Here is a 24018-nt window from a genome sequence, read left to right as displayed (position 1 = left end):
AATAATCATTTTACAACTAGGCTCCACCTTACTTCTAAAAACCCTTCTGATACTATACATGAAACAAATTTGCATACAAGAAGTTACAGTTGAACTCCAAGTCCCGACTCGCATCGATTGGTGTCAATTAAAATCAATAAACCCCTTTCGCCCACTAAAAATGTTCATATGATGGGCTAACTACGATTTCTAATATATTGGCAAGAGCAAAAACCTTCCCTTAGTGTAAAATCAGTCAAGATATCACAGGGTCATTGTGCATGGCCGATTACGACAGCGTAACCCGCTAAAAAAGCTTGGCCACACAACCGCACACTGTGCCCTAAGCAGGACACTTAAACTGCGAACAGCTTAATCGTTCAATATCAATGCGAACAGCGCAGCGAGGCAACTCCTCCTCTTTACCGGATTCGCGACAGTGGGAGCAGACAACGACGTCTGCTGCGCGGCCCCATCCAAAAACCAGTTTCGCTATCAGAGAGATGCTAGGCCACGCCATGCTGTTCCACAGAACATTGCTGCCAGACTAACCGCTGCGCCACTCACAGCCCAGTGCTCGATACCGACTGCCTCCTTCACGAGCCGCCGCGCCCTGTCTTTCAGCCGCCGCCGGTCAGCCTCTGCGGTTGCAAGCAAACTCCTACACTATAACATAATATAATATTAAAAACAGTTCGTTTCCCTGCTACAGCGTTTCAGTTCCCGTTGATTATTACTTTTTCGTCTCCCTCTGCATATCGTATCACACGTTCAGAGGCTGTATAGGCTGTCTCCAGCTCTTTGTCTTTCGGTTTTGGCGTCGTATGTATGTCTACACTGTCGTTCCCTTTGCATGGTTTTTGATGAGAATAACTCACTAGCTGTCCCAACTTCCTAATCATGATGAAATCGTTACCGTATTTTCATGTTACTTCAGTAACACACTTTACATATAGACTGAAACTTTGCATTCTCCTTTTTCTGATTCATCTAGTTTCCATACTTGATACAGGCTTTTGGCATTCGACGTATCGACACACAGAATGTTATTAAATCCTTTTCTGATGTTCACCGTCCTCTTCGTATTCCCTTCATTGAGATCTGATTGGGATACTAAACCGGAATCTTTGGCCAATGGTTATATCGTAATGGTAGTTTTCTTTTTCAAAAACAGACTACATAACCAGTGAATACACACTGTGTGTCTTCAGTACAGTGGTTCACATTGCCTTGCACACTCATGACGTTGATCGTTGCTGATTCTTCCGTTTTTAGTGGCAGTTTCCCACCCTAAGTATAGGAGCGTATCCCGAAACTCAGTGTACTGCTCTATCCTCTTTGATAAGACCGCTGGCAAAAGGAGGATGACCTCCTCTAGCAGAAGTACTCGACAGGTATCGCAAATGATTTTTATTTAGACTTTAAACAGTGGCTGAATAAGTTCCCGGGACCTGGTCTGATTTTACTTGTGGCCGCAGATAATATCATAGACCAAAGTATTGTTTATAAGTCGATGAAGTCTTTCATTGTTGTATGCCTTTCGAAAATCTATGTATACAGACTCTAGTGGCTGACAAGGTTTCATTGACTCCAGCATATCCCATGTGAACAAAGCTGGCTCTCACGTACATAAGGCTTCCCGGTATGTAAGACGGTATGGCCTGAGGTCATTCCCATTCAAGATATTCTGTAATTGCGCTGCGTAATAAATGTAGAAGCTAACACGTAATCTGTAAAGACCTGGTGCCTAACTCGCACTAAGCAGTCTCAATTAGTTCTATGAATCGGAGTCTACTTCAGCAGAAAGAGATGTCGTCCATGGTACACATGGGCAAATACTGTGAGAGTGTGTGCTGTAGAAATTGTCTGAATGTGTGCGGCGGTCAAAGAGTACTGTGGTATTAACGGTATCGTCATGCGCGAACAGACTTTTAATTGAGGAATTTAGTGGTTCTTATTTCTCTTGATGGTATTTAACTTTAGTGTCATACAACTTCACGAGAGACTGGGTGGAAAGACAGCACCCTTTCACTGATTGCAATATGACAACAACAGCTTAAGCCATATACACTTAAAATATGGAGTATATAGTGTTTTAAGCACTTCTCAGATATTTTTATAGTTGCGTATATTCTACCTAGTACTAGAGACATTACTGTCATCTAAATCTGTATTAAGAACCTATGACGGTGCTTTCAACTTTGCAGTGACTTAATATTCCCAACAGGAAATCTGGTCAGCACTCCAGTTATGAAAGAATATTCATTTAGTATTTTGATAAACACTTACATACAGTACTAGGAATGTGTAGCAACCTTGGAATCGGATACGATTCAAACTCTGCAGCGGCAAAGTTTACTGCGTGAATCCAGGAACTGAAAGAGCCATGATAACAGTAAGTACGACGCATTTTACGACAGGTTTATGAAGACAAAAACTGGTTAAGCGTGTCAGTTGCTTTACCGTTGGTGCAGTTAAACACTCTTGATTGTTTCTGTTACATCCGGAGCGAATTTCACACGAAGAGTGAAATTTCTAGCGATCAGATCGATCCCTTAAGGAGCGAGGCAGCTGCTACAGATGTGGCACTTGACTGACCTGCTGCCTCCCGTGTGGTGCACACATCACGGCTGTTCCTCATTAACGCCACACCTTCTCGGCGCCCGCTGCGTACGCTATCGATCACCCCCGCCATCTCTTTTTGTCTGGCTCGTGGCAACTGCTGGAACGTGCCTGGCGGCGGTGGCGCGGCGGCTGCTGACTCGCTCTGCCGCGACGCGACTCACTCCCAGGCAGCTGTGCGCATTCCTGACCCGCCTGAGCTTCGTCTCTTACTGCATACTACGCGACAACAGCGTGGAGGGCACTCGGCCTCTCACTGAGACACTGTTTATGTCACTATACCTTTTGAAATATTTGTATATGAAGCTCAATAAAATAAACATGTGAACTCTGGTAAGTGTATTTCTGATACGACTTTCTACAACAGGCGTTAAGAGTGCGTACGTTGGAAATGAATACACTACGCTATTGTGCAGTCACAGTTCATTTTATTCGACAGTTCATCACCAATTAAAATTCATCCAATGTTGGGAAATCATATGAGGAATCTGCTCTTTCACTTCCGTCAGTTGTGAAATGGGTGGCTGAAGTAACATCTGGATGACAAACCACGTGAAGAACATTGTAGAACTATAACCGCTTGCCTAGTTACGCTTTTGACGATGCTTCAAGATGTATGAATGACCATATTCAAAAGAGAGAGCGGGAGACGGCGTGCGTTACATTTTGAATGAAGAATTACTCGTAGCATTGCTTTGTGCGATCACAGTGCCACATATGCTGAACAGTGCCCAAATGTAAAGTCGGTTTATAAGCTCTATCGTATGAGAGATTGCTGAAAAGTAATTCGTCCGAATTTTTATGTGAAAACTCGTATTTTAAATAAAACAACTTTGTTGATACTCTATATCTTTTATTCTTCATATCTACATATTTATTTCTCAACATAGTCACCCTGACGACGAACACGTTTCTCTCACTCAGAGACTAATTTGCTGATACCGTCACTGTTGGGAGCTTGAATTCGTTGACGGATCCAAAACCGCTTCTGTCAAACTGAAGTTTATGAAGGTGTCCCTTATGGATTTTGGGATAAGATGAAGATTGAATAGGGGTAAGTCAGTAGTTTATGGAAGATGATCGAAGAGTATCACGGTGAACTTAAGGCGTCCGATTGTTGAAGATGTAGCAGTACTAATGATTGACCTGGGATTGTCATGCTGTAAGAGGACACTGAATAGTGCACGGTACATCCAAACCGTCATCGAACCCATCGTTCTACCATTCCTAGACCGGCAAGGGAACTTGCTGTTCCAAAAGGACAATGCACGTCCGCATGTATCCCGTGCCACCCAACGTGCTCTAGAAGGTGTAAGTCAACTACCCTGGCCAGCAAGATCTCCGGATCTGTCCCCCATTGAGCATGTTTGGGACTGGATGAAGCGTCGTCTCACGTGGTCTGCACGTCCAGCACGAACGCTGGTCCAACTGAGGCGCAAGGTGGAAATGGCATGGCAAGCCGTTCCACAGGACTACATCCAGCATCTCTACGATCGTCTCCATGGGAGAATAGCAGCCTGCATTGCTGCGAAAGGTGGATATACACTGTACTAGTGCCGACATTGTGCATGCTCTGTTGCCTGTGTCTATGTGCTTGTGGTTCTGTCAGTGTGATCATGTGATGTATCTGACCCCAGGAGTGTGTCAATAAAGTTTCCCCTTCCTGGGACAATGAATTCACTGTGTTCTTATTTCAATTTCCAGGAGTGTATGTAGACATGAGGAAAAAACGTAGAATTTTTATAACGTATATTGTATTTATAAGTCTTCAAGAACTTTCACTTCAAAACTTTGGAGGCATTGCTTATCAGTACGGCCTTGAATAGTTAAACAAATTACATGAGGAAACGATTGGCTTCACACCATAATTTGAGGGACTGAAATAATGATAGTTCCTACTGAACCATAAGCAATGGGAATATGTGGATCTAATTATCGATAAACACAAGGAACCAACCGCTATTGGGGAAGGAGATGAAGAGTGTAGCTTTTCAGCATTACCACGGTGTGGTTATAATAAATTATGATCGTAACGGGCCAACAGACACAGCAAAACTCTATAGAAACGTCGTGACCGGATTACGGGAGGTTATCAATATGAAGCGTCATAAGAAACTATCGAAGTAGTCGCTTTCACTCCACGATAACGCCACAGCCTTTGCCACACTGCACACAGGCACATACGTACTCAGCTTCTGCTAGTTAGAAAACTTTACCCAACTCCCGCATTTTCATGACGTGACATCCAGTGGTTTCTTACTCTTTGCTGAGATGACGAAACTACTGCATGACAGGCATTTGCAGGCTGATGAGAAGGTGATTTTTCATGTGCAACGTTTTCTGAACAGCCAAACTGCATACCCCTACAAACACATTCTTGTGACGAAGTCATGTGTCGCACTGAAAGAGTCATGTGCCGTATTGAATGTATAGAGAAGGACTAGCACCACATCAAACTTTATTTAAAGTGATAATTATTACTTTACGGCTACTCCTCATATAAAGTTTTAGACACATGTTTTTATTAAACCATGAGACGAAATTACTTACCCACAACTTTATTAGAAAATCATAAAGTTATTAGCGATGGGTCGACTAGGTCTCATTTATATGTTTCCCCTATCTTTAGGTAACCCAGATTGTTATGAGTTCCAAGCAGGCAAACAGTACTCTCAGTTTGGCCGAATGATGATTACGTAAGACATGCTTTACATCCATGAGGTATACGTTTTCATCATCCGTGATGTAAGTTTCAGTCCGCCTTCATCCTTCGAGTTAGTTACATTAATCTGCTTGCACCATTTTAATTAGCTTCATACAGTAACTACTAGTTGCACGATATTTTTGTTAATAAGGGGAAGGGTGAAGAATTTAGACCAAGCGCTGATCATTTGCTACTTTTGCAGTATTTCATAACATTTTTATATGTATCCGACTTTCATATACCCTACTGTATCTTCAGAAAATGGCCTTCAGAAGTATAAGAAGTCTCTTCCTTACCATAACTTAATGCTGATAATATGCCTTTCCTTTTCCTACGCTATGTGCATTTGTTATTGAATTACAGTCTCCTAACCTACAGATGAATAATCTGTTTCACACATTTTATAGCCTGATTCTTTCCATACAATTTGCAAGGGGTAGACCGCCCTTCATTGAGAACCATATATCTTTGCCTCACACAGATCACAGTAGGTATTATCAATAGTCGAGGACCAAGTGCCCCAGAGGTTAGTCAGTGTTGAGACTCCGAGCAAGTAAGTTGTTGGTTGCAAAGCGAGCACAGCGGGTTTCGGCAGGACGGCCGACTTTGTTTACAATTGTTTACATCTGTATGTGTCACTCAAAGCCGTGGGTCTGACCTTTAGCAAATGCGTAAATGGCGTTAATTGAGTGATTTGTCTGATGTGTTTAAGTGTTCATTTGTGCACCTTGATTACGCGGCAACATCGCTGGACACCCACGACTTCGATTGAGTGAGGATTGTGTATTCCATGCCACATGAAGGATATTGGTGTGTGACGACATTAATAGGTGACCTGTGATGAGTTAAGCGTTATGAATGTGTCAGACAAGGGGAGTAACTACTTCATTTGTGCTGTCTAGACGAAAGATATAGAACATTAACCACAAAGTATGTACTGATTATTGCTACCTGACATCCTAATTAGCTTTGTTGGATCTGGTATAAAACAACTCCCATGCAAATATTAACTGATCAGCCTTTATCAGTTGTGCATGGTCAAGGTATTTCAATTGTTAGGCTATAATCCACTAGTCGATAACGGTCAGTTTAATAGGGAGTGTTTCATCGTGGTGACAATGAGAAGACATTGCGCAGTTTTCGGGCAGATGATACGAGAGGAAGAATAACAATAAATGGTTTAATCATGCTTATCATGAAATAACATTGGCAGTGGTAATATAATAAGCAAAAGTTCAAATGATAACGAAAACTTCACATTATGACTGAACAATTGAAAAATTGCGTGAAAACAATCTTTGGTATCCAGTACTTTATGATAGTTTTTTCATTGTGAAAATCTGTGTAAGACTTTGGACAGTGTATTACGATGTAATTGCAAAATTGTAGGATAATAGATCGTAATAACACCTCATCATTAAAAGTAATTGGCCGTACCAGGCGATAGGGACAGTATTAATAAACCTGTGGAGTACAAACACGGAAGTACGTTTGGAAAACAGTGCAAAGTGAATATTAACTAGGGACACGGGTAGACATTGTCACGACATAACCGATCACATATTCATTACAAGCGTATCTGAGAAGTGTTGCACCGTAACTTTACGCGTGAAACTGCTCTTAAACTGTTTACAATCGTGTGACTTGATGTGGACTCATAAACTGTTATGTAGGCGATAATGCGAGTGACTATGTTATCGTTGAGTGACGTCACGAAAACGAGCCCAGCTGCCGCATCAAAGAACATAAGCCAGGTAGTAACTCGAAACAACACTAGTTCCAGCCACGTGAGAGCCTCGACAGTATAGACAAGCTAAACTGAGTAGCGACTAACGTGCTGTCTGACATCTCGTGGCGAAGCTACGAAGTATCCTGTCCGCAGCCTCATTTCGCTCCTGATCAGTGAACTTTGACGACTACGTCTACAGGCACTGCAAGGGGCAGCCAGCAACAGCGATGTGTCAGCCAACAGCCGCTGCATGGAACGAGCCAATATCACCAACAGCAGCGGCGGCGACATGACTAGTAGCGGACCGGCTTCCAGTAAACACGGTACGCACCAAACATAGAACTCCTTGGCTGGTATTAGCGTTGTGTGGTGAGTGAAGACAACCTGCTGTTGCAATAATAATTTATACTGCGCTATCTGCAGTTCATTTAACGAACATTAATCATATTTTGTAAAGCTACACGAGCTGTATAATATTTTTTCCGTATATTTGGGAATTTTCTGGCTCTACAATAGCGTGTCCATGTATGCCTTTTTTATGTGTGTTTCCACATGCAAGGCAGTAGCGAATAGATATTAAAACTAATGCTACAGCATTAACTGTTGATTACAAGTTTTATAGTGTTAATTGTTTATGTTATTGGATTTTTGATGGTTTGGTGTCAGATGATGAACTTTACCATTGATGTTTGGCTCAGAGAAGTTAGTGAGGGTTTTTTTGTATCCAGTATGAATAGGTATTGTTTCTGTTTTGAGCTAGATGAAGTGTTGCTGTCATTATTTTGTTTAAATTGTTAGGTGGTCAAGAGTTTTTAGATTGCCCAAGGTTTAATTTTTAGTATTGCTGGTTTATAATATACATAACCTAATATGTCTACTGAAACCAAGCAGGAGTTTCCGGAGGTAGAAACTGAGGGGAAGGAGATAGGACAGGAAGATAGGGGTGATTCAAGAATTAGTGACTATGGACTGTCAATCGAAAGCCCATTAGCACATTACACCAATTACCGTGAGACACTATTTAAACCGAGGAGTAGTAAATTAAACATTGTAGATCCAGGACAGCAGGAGATGCTATTGGAGATATTAGAAAAGATTGATGTAATGATTGAAGCCACCAATCAGAAAATGGGGGAAACCAGGCAGGAAATCAAGGAAGATAATACAACATCCCAAGAAAAGATTTAAGCCAAAATCGAAGCCATTAATAAGGAAATCAGAGCAACCAATCAGAAAATCGAGCAAACCACTAGAATAATCCAAGAAAGTATTGATACTATCAATGAGAAGATTCAGATGACATTATGAGAATAAGAAAATCTGAAGAGAGAATTATAGGATTATAAGGAAGAGGGGGGGAAACACTGTCAGGAGAGAGAAGGCAAATTGCAGCAGAGCACTGAGACAGAGAAAGTGGCAGGCAAAGAAATAGTGAGATCCAAGATCAGGAGGAAAGGAGTTCAGTATACTAAACCATGCACATGATGAAGTCCAGTTGGGAGCGAGACAAAGGAGGACCCATATAAATCTGATTAGGCATGGTGGAGTTCTGAGAGAAGACCTCATGAGGGAAAAGGAACAGAGTTCCAAAGAAGCGAGGTTATCTGTAGTCAGGATAAAGTTGTATTGATTAAACGCTGATGCCCTAGTTGACACCGAGGGTGAAGCGTGTGCTATATCTCAAAAGCTATGTCAACAGATACTGAATACTAACGCCAGCTTACCTAATTTCCTTGTAAATGGTGTCCAAGTTGTAAATTCTGTAGGTGCCAAAAGTAAGCCCATTACAAAATAAGCATTGATTGGTTTTGAAGTAGAGGGCAAAAAATATGAAGAGACATTTTTGGTGGTACCTCACTTTAACAAGGCAGTTATTTTGGGAACTGACTAGCCGAATGAAGTGGAATCAATCATGAATTTTGATAAAGGCACAGTGAGTGTGAAAGGAAGTGAGGGAGAAGGGACAGAATTGATCTTGCTAGAATGTAAGAAGTCAGAAGAGGAAGAAGAGTTCTGATGGCTGAATTTACGTTGTGAGGAAAGGTCTACGGAAGAACAACCATACGATGAGGAAGTATTGATATTCTACAAGGGATTAGGACAAGGGAATTAACCTAGTGGAGACGCTATAAGCAAGAAGTTAAAAGGTATGACACATTTGGAGGAAGAGATTTGGAAGATGTTAGTGGAGATCATACATAAGCACAGAAATAACTCCTCTCAGCAGCCAGGAATCATAAAGGGGCAGAGTGTAAATTGAAAATTGAGGAACACGGCTTATTGAGAGAACCAAGAACCAATATAATAGTACATTATACGTGGTAGACAAGAATGATGGGACAGTGATAATAGTTTCCCGGCTGGTTTCGGGATTTTCTCCACTCAGGGCTGGGTGTTGTGTTGTCTTCATCATCATTTCATCCCCATCCAGCGTGCAGATCACCCAATGTGGCGTCGAATGTAATAAGACCTGTACCAAGGCGGCCAGACCTGTCCCGTAATGGGCCTCCAGGCCAATGACGCCAAACACTCATTTCCATTTTTCAGGGGGCCAAGATATTTAGTAGCACTGACCCGACCGCCAGCTACAGCCGAATACCTCTGGCCACTGAGTCACATCAGTATACAGCCTTCACTTATGCTGGCAGAAGTTATAATTTTAGAGTATTGCCATTTGGGTTTAATTTGTTAGTCATGGAATTCATTAGACCACTGGAAAAGATTTTTGGTGAAGAATTACTTAAGAAGGTTACTGTTTACAGGGGTGATATATAATTACAAGTGAGACTTGGGAAGGACATTTAGAGAAAGTCGAGGGAGTCTTGCTGACATTTGAGGTAGCTGGGGTGACAGCGAACTTGGATAAGTCAGAATTTGGTAAATCCCATATTAAATTCTTGGGCTTCATAATTACCAAAGAGGATTTAATTGCGTAGGCTTCAGTTGCCAGAGCCAGTCGCCATAAAAGTTTTCTGGGTATGGTACCGCCCCATAATGCAAAAACTACTGCTGCCGGAGAGAAACCAACGTTTCGGCTACGGCTGCAGCGGCCTTCTTCAGGGTCGACTCAGAAGACGGCCGCTACAACCGTAGCCGAAACGTTGGTTTCTCTCCAGCAATAGTAGTTTTTACATTATGACGTGGTACCATACCCAGAAAACTTTAATGTCAACCAAAGAGGATGTTTACCTTGATCCAAAGCAATTTCCAGTTCCTCATTACAAAAGGCAACTGAGAGCATTCTTCAGCGTACGCGAGTTCTATCAAAACTTCCTCAAGGGACGTCTACTCACTGCCCCTCCAAACTGAGAACACTTACTAAAGCCAAAATGAACTTGCACTGGAATGACGAATGTCTAGAAGAATTAGGAAGGATTTAAGTAACATTGTGTAATACAGATGTATTATGCCATCCTGATTTCTCTAGAGTAAACTTAATAAGATGGGCACTGGCGTTGTAAGATTATGACTTCCAAGTGATATAGAAGCCTGGTAAATCACATACCAGACCCAGTTTGTTATCGAGGCTGCCACTCGACTCTTGGGGAACAGCTGTGAGCGGACCAGAAAGAGGAGACATTAGGATAAATTTAATGAAGGGAGTACAGCACGAAGATTATGTGAAGAGGTTTTTGCAGAACATACGTAGAGAGCAGAACCAGGATGAAACACTAAATTAATCGAGAGCAGGTATAGATGTGGTGGTGAAGAAAAGATTAGGACATTATTTTATATCCATCAAGGAATACTGTACAAGAGAAGAAAAGAGGATGAAGAGAGCTGGAGATTATGTATACCAGAGCATATAACAGACAAGTTAATCTGATACACACATTATAGAAATGCCCACTATGGACCTAAGAAATGCCCGGAGATACTGAAATTGGACTGTGTCTTCAACAACCTGGGAAGGCATATACTCAAGCTGCAGAGCACTTATGATACATGCCAGAAAACTAAAACTACCACTGTTCGACATAAAGTTTACCAGCGTCCGGTCATACCGGAATCAGTTAGTGACATCGTGGACTTGTTCCATCCCGTGCCTGTGGCAAAAGGAAATTACACCCAATTTCTTGTTGTAGAAGAATTAGTATCTAAATTTGTAAATTTCTATCCATTAAAGAAAGCGACCACCAAGGACATCATTAATAAGTTTGAAAAAGACTACTTCAGCAATGTCTGTAAACCGAAACGGATCCTAAGTGATACTAGATCACAATTCCGATCCAGGGAGTAAAGGGAAATGTTGAATAAGGGTCAAAAAGAACAGATCACCATCTGTAGATTCACATTGGCCTCGAACCCAGCTGAACGGATGACGAAGGATTTAAATGCTATGTTTCGGACCTACTGTCACAAGAAACATCGCACTTGGAATGAATACCTAGAAGAATTCTAGCATAGTCGCAATCACATACTGCATGATTCAACAGGATTTGCGCCATGCGAAATCTTACTTAAACATGAATCTGACCGTGTTTCTAGTGAGATGGTGGAATATCCACAGGAAGGTAACCTAACTTGGAAGAGGAAACTTGGACTACTAGAACTGAACATGAGGGAGAAGGCGAAAAGCACACAGGAAAGACATGATAAATCGGTGAAACCTATAATCTAAAGGGTAGGAGACCTAGTGTTGGTGAAAGTTCTTGCTAAGTCGAAGAAGATAGATTATGAAATATAAAAATTTAACAATTTACAGAAGGGACCATATAGAATTATAAAGATCGAACACCCCAATACTGAGGGGCTGGAATATCCTCAAATCAGTCGAGTTCATGGTAAGGAACATGTTAAAAGTATAAAGCGATACTATCTGCGTGAAGATCGGAGGAACCCAGCGGAGAGAAGTAATCAGGACGCTGAAATAGGGCCTAGACAGACGTAAACATAAATTTGTATGGATGTTTTTTCCTTATTATGTGTATTTGGAGAATAAAGGTCATGAGAACTGGTGTTCAAGTGTCAGTTGTTTTCTTTTAGTTACTATATTTGTATATATTCAGGATTACAGGTTTTCATGATGAGAACAGACACAACCATATTTATGGTATGAATTACATATAAGAACTGAGGTCTAGTTATCCATTATAGTGTGGGAAGTATTAACATTTAGAATATTGTAGTGTGAATTAATATGACCTAGATATGGACCACTCTGAAAAATGTGTTAGCAATAGACGCTCAAAAGCAGGAAACACAATTTTGTAACAACCGAGAAAGACATTTCTTTAGAGATTGATCTTACAATGACCACACTGATGGTACATTCATATACGCATTATTGAGCAGTGAGTAAATTATGGTCATTTATCTGCATTTGTATTAAGTATTACTTGTTACACACTATGTTTTTGGCCACTGATATATTAGATTAAGCAGGTATTGGTCTAGTTAGAGATAGTTTTTTCCTGTGATGTGTGGTGCAAATATAGTACGATTTTGGTTGTGTTATGGACGACAGACCTCGCTGAGACAAACTGAAATGAAAATAGTTTTCTTATTATATGATTCAGTAGATTCCCCCATTTGCATAGTTGATCGATTGCAGTATAGAGGAGTTTTGTTGCAATCTATGTGTGATAGTATTGTTTTAACAAATTACAATTTTTTAGTTGTGTCATTAGGATAGTTTGTAACTTAGATGTGATCTGCTTTGTAGAGTCAGTTTACGACCAGAGTCAGAGGTTTCACCATTAAATAAGTAAATTTTATTGTACATCAATTCATACATTTATTTTCTATCACTGCGAACTCTGTCTATATTCTTTTCCACCTCCAGTTTCAAAGAAGTCTTTTTGGGGTGATGTAAGGGGTCAACTGCCTCTTACATACAAAGTACAATATATCTTTGCCTCACACAGGTCGCTATAGGTACTATCGATAGTCGGGCACCCAGCGCACTAGAGAGCAGTCAGTGTTGAGACTTCGAGCAAGTAAGTTGCTAGCTGCCAAGCTTCCACGGTGGATTTCAGAAAGATGGCTGACTGAATTTACAGTTGCTTAACTGCTGTATGTCACCCAGTTAGTTTCGTTGGATTTGATACGAAACATCTCTTCTGCAAATATTAACCAGACAGCCTTTATCAGTTGCACACACTCAAACTATTTTATACTGTTAGGCGATAATCAACTAGACAATAACGGTGGGTTTAATAGGGAGTGTTTCAAACTCCTCGCCATTCTCCAGTAGCATAAAGCCTATCACGTTCTGAACACGACACTTTCCTTTCCTCTACCTTCTATTAATTCTTAATTTACTACCACCTCTACACACATTACAATATTGCCTTTCTAAAACACTCCATTCAATGTGGTCCCATGAACCTGGTTCCTGTAAAGTTGCCATATGGCTTCCACAACGAATCTCTCAATTTCATAATTATATTTGTGACCAGTATAAGTATTTTACTACTCCAGTCTCTCCATGTTCTAATTTACTGTCAGGATGTAGAGATAACTTATTATTGCAAGTGCATGGCTTCACTCTTCTAAATGCTGTAGAATTTTCGTACGTGACGAAAATCGGTTACACTTTAAAACATTCACAGTATGTGCTTCAGTGTACAGTGACTTCAAATCATAAACCCGCTCTCTGTATACATACATTTACGAAAAAGTCTATTGCGACAAGGATGGGACAGGTTGTGTTGAAAATGATTACATGGATTGATGTTTTAAGGTATGTGTCGGACCCAGCGGTTGGGAGTGTTTCGTTTGATAGAAAGCAACTGACACTATCTCAGCATAAACCAGAAGGGAGATGTAATCTCTTGCATGAGTTAATGATCACATGAGGTGAAATGATGCCTTAGATATGTCTACCACTGCTCCTAACTGGGGAACAAACAGGAGGTTACCATATGATAGCGTCCATTTCATCGCCTACAGAACACGCAGGAGACATGAACCTCAGTAAAGCACCATGGCTCTCTGATTGAGTCTTAATAACTCTAGGATTCTTATAAATCCTACTACATCACCTGACCTCAGTCCGATTGAACACATCTGGGAAGCCAACCAAGAGGGGTAGCACTTATTTAACACCTAGCTTCACCCAATGGCCGTCAGTAGTGAGTGGTGCATTAACGCCTATGGAGCATGATAGGTTCTCGCCTTTTCCACTGTAACATGGAGACCATACCACAACGCTTCACAGTGTGCTACACTCTATCAGAACGTCTCTAATTGGTCGTGAGTGTAGGAACAACAAAGGGATCAATTAGACAAGAGGAAGAATTAAACAGTGACAACAATGCTCTGACAGTAACAACAATGAAAGAATTATCTACTGTAATGTCATTAAGCTCTAGCTGCTGAAAAATACAGGGACAGAGAGTGACTTCTGTAAGCCACTACAAACTAAAATTCTGTTGTTTGTTCATGTGACAGTTGTCTGCTCTCATGGAATGCGATTTCCTTAGTGAATTTATGGAAGACTCTGTATGTCCCTCACCCACGATCTGCCGTGGGTGTTCAATCCATGTGACAAAAACAGAGAATGCGAAAGAGGGTGGATTGAATTTTAAATACCTTGTTTTAGTGGTGGTGGATACATTACATAGAAAGTTCATGGATCTGGTTTGTTGTTGTTGTTGTGGTCTTCAGTCCTGAGACTGGTTTTGTGTAGCTCTCCATGCCATTCTATCCTCTGCAAGCTTCTTCATCTCCCAGTTCCTACTGGAACCTACATCCGTCTGTATCTCTTTAGTGTATTTGTCTCTTGGTCTCCCTCTACGATATTTACCCTCCACGCTGCCCTCCAAAATTAAATCGTTGATCCCTCCAATGCTAAATTTGTGATCCCTTGATGCCTCAGGACATGTCCTACCAACCGATCCCTTCTTCTAATCAAGTTGTGCCACAAACTTCTCTTCTCCGCAATCTTATTCAATACCTCCTCATTAGTTATGTGATGTACCCATCTAATCTTCTGCATTCTTCTGTAGCACAACATTTCGAAAGATTCTATTCTCTTCTTGTCCAAACTAGTTATCGTCCATGTTTCACTTCAATTCATGGCTACACTCCATACAAATACTTTCAGAAACGACTTCCTGACACTCAAATCTATACTAGATGTTAACAAATTTCTCTTCTTCAGAAACGCTTTCCTTGTCATTGCCATTCTACATTTTATATCCTCTCTACTTCGACCAGCATCAGATATTTCGCTCCCCAAAAAGCAAAACTCCTTTACTACTTTAAGTGTCTCATTTCCTAATCTAATTCCCTCAGCATCACCCGACTTAATTCGACTGCATTCCATTATCCTCGTTTTGCTTTTGTTGGTGTTCATCTTATATCCTCCTTTCAAGACACTGTCTATTCCGTTCAACTGCTCTTCTGTCCTTTGCTGTCTCCGACAGAATTGCCATGTCATCGGCGAACCTCTAAGTTTCTATTTCCTCTCCATGGATTTTAATACCTAATCTGAATTTTTCTTTTGTTTCCTTCACTTCTTGCTCAATATACAGATTGAATAACATCGGGGAAAGGTTACAACCCTGTCTCACTCCCTTCCCAACCACTGCTTCCCTCTCATGCCACTCGACTCTTATAACTGCCACCTGGTTTCTGCAGAACTTGTAAATAACCTTTCGCTCCCTGTATTTTAACCCTGCCACCTTCAGAATTTGAAAGAGAGTATTCCAGTCAACATTGTCAAAAGCTTTCTCTAAGTCGACAAATGCTAGAAACTTGGGGTTACCTTTCCTTAATCGTTCTTCTAAGATAAGTCGTAAGGTCAGTATTGCCTCACGTGTTCCAACATTTCTACAGAATCCAAACTGATCTTCCCCGAGGTCAGCTTCTACCAGTTTTTCCATTCGTCTGTAAATAATTCGGGTTAGCATTTTGCATCCCTGACTTATTAAACTGATTATTCGGTAATTTTCACATCTGGCAGAACCTGCTTTCTTTGGGATTGGAAATATTATATTCTTCTTGAAATCCGAAGGTATTTCGCCTGTCTCATAATTCTTGCTTACCACATGGTAGAGTTTTGTCAGGACTGGCTCTCCCAAGGGCATCAGTAGTTCCGATGGAATGTTGTCTACTCCTGGGTCCTTTTTTTGACTCAGGTCTTTCAGTGCTCTGTCAAACTCTTCACACAGTATCGTATCTCACATTTCATCTTCATCCACATCCTCTTCCATTTCCATAATACTGCCCTCAAGTACATCGCCCTTGTATAGACCCTCTATATACTCCTTCCACCTTTCTGCTTTCCCCTTCTTTGCGTAGAACTGGGTTTCTATCTGAGATCTTGATATTCATACAAGTGATTCTCTTTTCTCCAAAGGTCTCTTTAATTTTCCTGTAGGCAGTATCTATCTTACCCCCAGTGAAATAAGCCTCTACATCCTTACATTTGTCCTCTAGCCATCCCTGCTTAGCCAGTTTGCACTTCCTGTCGATCTCATTTTTGAGACATATATATTCCTTTTTGCCTCCTAAAAGTGACCACTATGAATGTAATATATAGCAGTTTCCCTGTGGCTTTGGCCACGTGTGAATTTGACACTTATATCTAACACAACTCCTTCCATCAGTATCTGTCCCCTTCTCCTCATTCTCTGATTCTCTTGTGTTCCTCCTCCCCCTCTGTTACTCTATATCCTCTATCCACTCTCTCTGATCATATCTTCCCACCCTCTTTCTGATCATATCTCTTTCTCCCCCTGCCTCTTTCCCTCTCCACCATCCATCTACACCTTCTGTATATCTCATGCATCTTCCTTTCTACTCCTATCTGTCCATTTCCTCTTGCCCTGGCTCTGTCCATCCCCTATACTATCTTTCACAACATATCTGAAGCTATGACATTGGCACATCTACCACCTGCTATATTGTTTAACAAACTAGGCAACTGCTACTCACACAATATTCCCAACATTTAGGGCTGGCTACAGATCAGGGGCTTCAAAAATAATTTATTTGCCCGAGTAAAGTAGGTCGATACTACTACTACACATTACACCTAACCTGCAGGGCAACTTACATGATGGGGGCCAAAAAACCATTCATTGCACCTGACATGTATGCTGCTCTGCAAAGCAGGTTGATTTGCCAGGTCAGTACTATCCTCACACAACATAAATACCATGCAGGGCATCCAATATTCTAGGGCCTGGAAAAACATGCTGTTGACCATGTCTATGACCCATTTAGAACTATTAAGTTATAAATCCCAAAGTGCTGATACTCGTTTGGCCTGCTGTTCCTGTGTCACTTTTGGTTAAATTTGATCAGGGGGTTTCGGTGGAGAAACTGAACACGCACATATTAATATGCGTGTCAGGGTGTAAGTGACAGTAATTCTATTTGTAACTGAGAACACTGAACTGAACAACACTATAGCAGTATTTACATAATTTGCAAACTAATAAATTAAAGCAGTTAGAAGATATTGCGTTTTAGGTTCGTTGGTACCTCGAAGTATATGTGACCAGAGGAAGCAATTAATCTTTATTTTTCCCTTGTCAACAGGTTAACTGTTGAAGTGAAGACACGTGGAAGCAAAATGTTCAGTCTGTACTGACATGTGTGATACACTTATTGGTGCCATTATGACTGTGCAGAAAACATCAGGTACGGAATTTTGTGACTTTTAAGGGAACACCGTTAGATGCAGAAAAGAAAAAAATAACACACTCAAGCGGATGAAGGTACCAATGGTCACACAGATATATGTGCCCTTATACCGCTAACACAATGTATTTATACGCAACGAATGACAAAAGTCATACATGGGATGGATCATATTAGAGATGGGGGATGCGCTCTTGAACTAATTCATAGAGTTGAATCTTTCAAAGGAGTGAACAATCAGTGATTCAGAAAAAAAGAACGGTAGCTCCAAACGTTTCTCACAGCAGAGAGAGAGAGAGAGAGAGAGAGAGAGAGAGAGAGAGACGGAGCATATCAGCGGGGCCTTTGCTGGTCAGAGCACACTGGACGCCACACAACACAGCCAGCGCCGGCCTCTGCCCTGCTTCTACCTTGGCTACCTGCATTGTGCAGTGCCCCATTGGATTTTGTGTTTCACATATGCCGTGCCGTCCATGTGCGTCGTCTGCCGCGCGCAGTGTCTGGCGCAGCTTAACTTCGCATCGCACTCTGTCGGCGATCGTTTCAGTCGCACGTCCTGCCCTCTGGGGAGTTGATGCGAGCAACAGGACAGAGAGCCACCTAGCGAATAACATAGGAACTACTTGCAACAACCTGCTCGCAAGAGAACAGACGATTTGTTTCGGAGCGGGTGAGTTCACCGCTCCCCCCACCCACGGAACTCGCCCGCTCAACGCTCACCCCACCGTCTCGACTCTAGCCAGAGCGTTGAGCAAAGCGACTCAGGTGTCACTCTGGTCTCTGCGGTCTCAGCTCACGCAGTAATACAGCTCGCGGCTCGACCCGCTCGACTCAGCGCCTCTGCATCGGAGTTCGTCCCTACTGGATATTGTTCTTCGTAGTAATACCGCTATGTATATTACATTATTATGTTATGTATACATCAATTGTTTTTATTTTATTTTTATTTGTTTAAACTGATTAGATTAGGTTCCTGATGACTCCTCTTACTATGGGATTTTTATTATGGACACTCGAATTTACGCTTTAATTACGAGCGAACCGATAAACGTATCGCAAAATGTGATACACCAATATTTTCCTTGTTTTATTCTGCGTAAGGCTATATGCAGCACTTTCGTTTTACAGTCAAATTTATGTATATTTTTTTTCTTATTCTGGTACGGATTTTGCGATTTTAGGCGTCTTCGGAAGGAAACGTTCACTTTAAAAATATATGGCTTGCGATGAATTTGTATGACGTTAATGAAATTTTAATACATTATAGCCAAATATGTTGTTAATGTAAATCTCAAGTTACAACATTTTCCGATCACCCAAAAAACCACGATAGTGCAAAACAAATCAATAATCAAAAACTTTGTCATATCGTGGAAATTTCAATAAACAATACAAAATTCTTACTCATTATCTGTGTTACTTAAAAATAGGATCAAATAAGATCAAAATACAGGTGTAGTACTGGAATAAACCAAGTTTAAAGGACAATGTGCCTTCCATTTATTTTCTATTGTAAATGAGTGGTGAGTCATGAAAAAGAGCTAATTCATTTCAGGGAGTGAACAGTTCTGATCCAATCTCTGAAAAGAACAGTTTTGCCCATCTCTAGATCATATATGGAATGCCATTTACATGACCAGATTCTTGACTGATAGACTCTATCATAATTATATCTGTAGCCAAGTCTCTAGTGTCACCACTCAAGATGAACATACATCGTGATTGAAATAGTCCAGAGATAGAGGCTAGCTAATGAATCAAAGAAACAGGAAGACAATTATGAGCAACACTTAGCTCGAATGTTAGTTATTGAACACTCAGCAGGCATGTGAGAAATTGGAAGCTAATTCACAATTGGTCGAAGACAAGAGGATGGATAATTAACTTTTCGGAGTCATTGTTCCATATCATTAACGATTTACCATGCGTTTCGTTCTGCAAGCCTTTAAAATTACGATATGGAATGGAGGAGAACTCTGACAGAGCGGTTTAGGGTACATTAAAGAACCAATGGATTGCGGAAATGATCTGTGGATTTATTACTCAAAAACCGTTCTACACTAGTATGCATTTCTCCATGAAGTGTTCGTGGGGTTCAGCAAACAAACTGAACTTATCATGAAGAACTCATGAAGTCATATTATTATAACAGGCTGCAATAAGGAAGAGGTACGAAAACACTCAAAATCCTTCATGTATCGTTTCATATAGAAAAAACAAACTGAAATGAAAGTCATAAAATCATGTGCCCACAGACCTTTCATATGTGTAGGTAATCACGTTCACGAAGACTATAGCACCATTTAATCAAATCACAGACCTAGATCAGCTATTTTAGAACTCAGAAAAGCAGGACGGTGATGGAGGAGGAGGGGTTGTATGGATGAGTGCGAACAAGACGCCCACTAACTCAAATCTGGAAAAATATGCATGAGATGCTCTTGTCCATCAATGTAAGAGCAAAACCCCAATATGTCTCCAACACAAAAGCCAGCTGTTGTGGGCGAGCGGTTCTAGGCACTTCAGTCCGGAACCACGCTGCTGCTACAGTCGCAGGTTCGAATCCTGCCTCGGGCATGGATGTGTGTGATGTCCTTAGCTTTAAGTAGTTCTAAGTCTAGGGGACTGATGACCTCAGATGTTAAGTCCCATAGTGCTCAGAGCCATTCGAACCATTTGAACCCAACAGAAAATTCCGAAGAAACTCAAGGCTGCACTCGTTTCGCATGGCAGATTCTTCAGTGTGTTCCACCTGCAACTTAACTGACACCAAAGTTTGTGGCAATGCAACCACTGTATGCTTGTGCATCAGAAAAAAAATTAGATTGCATCTGGAGGACATCGTTCAACACGGTAACACTGACGATCCTTCAACATACAGATGAAATATCTTACCATAAACTCAATAGAAACTACGATATTTTACATGTTCTCAAACGTGACGGGAATGAAGAAGATTTCTGGTTGTACATAACCACGCAAATCCACAAACTACAAAAAAAAAATTACATTTTTATAAGAAATATGCCGTCTTCCTTAAGGTAAATGTAATGTGAATTCAACACAAATTTCATCTAATAATTTACCCAGTTGATAATACCTTACAGAACACCACATTACAGACTTAAATGTGTGTTGTGGAGTATATAAGTATTTATAAAGTGATTTTGTTTTCTGATGCCTTCTGTTATGTGATGTGAGTATCTGAATGTGTTAAACGGCAAATAAAGTTTCTGAAAAAAATAGATACAGATTATCAACAAAATTCCGCAATATCTAGTACACACGCAGGTTGTCATACGAATCGTTAGTTTACCATCTACATTTGCAAGAGATGGTATTTGGCTAACCTCATGACGGAGAGCACATGAATCGAGCGAACACCACACTTGCCCTAAGTCGAACGAATTTTTAAATAATGGAGATTATACACCATGCAAATATTCGTAGAATCGGCATCTCGTGACCCATCTTCAAATTGGCATAGATAACCTCCGTCTGTTCGTCTGAGAGCAACTCGTTAGCTGGGGCAGAATTACGTAACTTCGAGAGGCATTAAATAGTGAGGAAATAATGGAAAAATTACACAGTGTCAGGTATGTTTCAAGCGGCAAGGTATGACAATCCCACGCTTCGAATGACCTTACGGTGAAGACGACAAGACAAGTCGAAAATAGGTTAATATATAGACCAGTACCTGATAGTACCCAAAACTTCAGTTCAGTACTCACTGACATGGAGTTTAAGAAACAATAGGACCACGTAAGCAGCTGTAAAGAAAGGGACAAAGTGACTGTAAAACGAAAACATCCTAAGAGCCAACCACCAAAATAATGGAAGCCATCTCACATGCATTTTACACACTGAAGAAAGAAAGCATATGGCTAAAATTGCAGGTAAGAGAGCTTGCGGCTTAATTAACCTATCCTCATAGATGAGAGAAACGAATAATGACTAATTAGGATAGATTTAAATCAACACGTTTATCCTCTTGACAACTGGAATTCAAGAGACAGCCACCCTTACCTTCATCACCGAAAGAGTGTCCAATAGGTTGTGGGCCCTGACCATCCACTGATGGCCTGTGTGAAAGTAACATTCATTTAGCACGTATACGATTGTAACAAATTCACTGGAGATTGTTTTGTCCCTACTATTGCCCTGTTACAGTTCATCAAGTTCTGTGGAATCTTCTGGGCCCTACGATGCAACACAACCCAGTTAATTTGCGAACGCAAAGCCACTACCTTACACCCTCTGACATCTGGAGCCAAGTTCAAAATACAGTCACTCATACTGATTGAACATGACCACATGCGGAGAAAATTGGGTACAGAAAGAGCTGTGAGCAAGTAAATAAACAACGGTCGCTCTTCCCAAATTCAGGGGCTCCGTGTAATTTAACAGAAGGTAAAAATGACATAACACTAGACACTGCCAGCATTTTAAGACGATAAGGACTCGTCACACTCATTAAACAGTCACGTTTCAAATGCAGTAGCTCCATATGTTATCATTGAAGTATGAGACAAGCTGATCTAAACTTTGAAGCATAGTCGTTGGTCCTGTGATGGACACATTTGTGACCCATAGAAGAAAGCTCTCTTCCTAAACCTAATTGTGAACTGTAGCCCGAGTTTGTACACGGAAGCATGTAAAGGACATATATTTGTAAAATAACCCTCATTTTGGTGAAAAAATAAATTCCCATCCGTAAGTTGGGAGTTAAAATGCACCCCATTCCATTTACAATTAAGTGGAAGATACAGAGTCTTGTGAAATATGATGACTCGTTCTGAAACAACTTCAGTGTATTCAGTTCTAGTACTTGTTCATATAGATTCATTTTCGATTGCGATTTAAGAATTAAAAACTAGGTTGTAAAGAAGACACATCAAATACGGAAATTTAAATTACATTTTATTAACAATTGGATTGTTACAAGGAAAATGGTTTATTATTAACTTAGCATGCAGTCTTGTATAATATGGGACGCGAGAAATTGATGAATGGGAGAGAAGTGTGTAAACAGATGGGAGTCTCCTAAATTTTAGGATACATTTATTGAACTATAAGAAATTAAATTAAACTGGTTACAAACTACGGCGAGCACACACTTTATCCAACATGTAATAGTCACTACAGATATTCGGATTTAGGTAACGCCATGTTCCGTATCCTGCCATCGTTGGCGATGATGTGGTTCACACGAGTAGCAAAATTCTGAATGAACCGCTGAAGTGTCGAACATCGATGCTGTCGATTTCCTCCTCAGTCGCTGTATGCAGTTCAACAGTGGTTTTGTGATTATTGTCTTTAATGTAGTCCCACGAAAAGGAGTCGCATGTGTTCGCTTCCGGAGAATATGGCGGCCAATCGAGGGCAATGCCAGCGACCTTTGGATACCCCAGAGCGGGAATGCGGTCCGCAGACAGCTCCTTCAGGACTTCATGCACTCTCTTTCTTCGATGGGGTCTAGCTCCGTCTTGCATGAATAACATCTTGTCGAAATCTGGATCACTTTGCATAATGGGGACGAAATCATCTTCCAAAACCTTCACGTGCCGTTCAGTAGTCACTGTGCCATTAAGGAATATCGCACCAATTATACAGTGACTGGACATTGCACACCACACAGTCACCAATTGAGAGTGAAGAGACATCTCGACCGTGAAAATCGAATTCTCAGTCCCTAGAATGCGCCAAATTTGCTTATTGATAAACCTATCCAAATTAAAGTGGGCTTCGTCACTAAACCTAACTACGTTCACATCGGTGTCCTGTTCGTCATGTCTGTGGACAATAGTGTTAGCGAAACACAACCTCTGTCCCATGGCCCTGGGGCTTACGGCCGGATGGGTTTCAGTTTTGTATGGGAAGAGATGCAAGTCTTCAGCAACAATCGGCTCGTTGTCTCCCAGTTGACTCCCGCCTGTTATATAGCGCTTCTGATCGATGTTTTCAGGCGATTTCACCCTCTTAGGACGACCGACATTGCCAACACTGTCATCACGAGCACTACTCGTCCGGTCGATGCTGTGAATGACATTCTTGATTGTCAGCACAGTTGGACCAGTTGTCTTCAGCTTGAACTCGGTCGCAAACTTCCTTTGAGCCGCAGTTGGGATGTTATTGCTTGCATAAAACGCCTTCACAACCGCTTTACGCTCATTCACGCTGTACCGTGACATTTTCACGTTAAAATCACCAACAGCAACAAGGCGCTTGCACATGTACATCATGATTCCCATCACACCCCACGGTCAAACGTGATGTTTGAATGTCCTAACGCAAACCGTTCAGAAGTTACGTCGAATTTATTTCATACAGTCCAATAAACGTCACCTTGTATTTACATTCAGAATAACTCAGACTGCAAAACGAAACT

This window comes from Schistocerca americana, chromosome 3, assembly GCF_021461395.2.
Source record: "Schistocerca americana isolate TAMUIC-IGC-003095 chromosome 3, iqSchAmer2.1, whole genome shotgun sequence".
Lineage (NCBI taxonomy): Eukaryota > Metazoa > Arthropoda > Insecta > Orthoptera > Acrididae > Schistocerca > Schistocerca americana.
Note: the sequence above shows the minus strand (reverse complement) of the source record.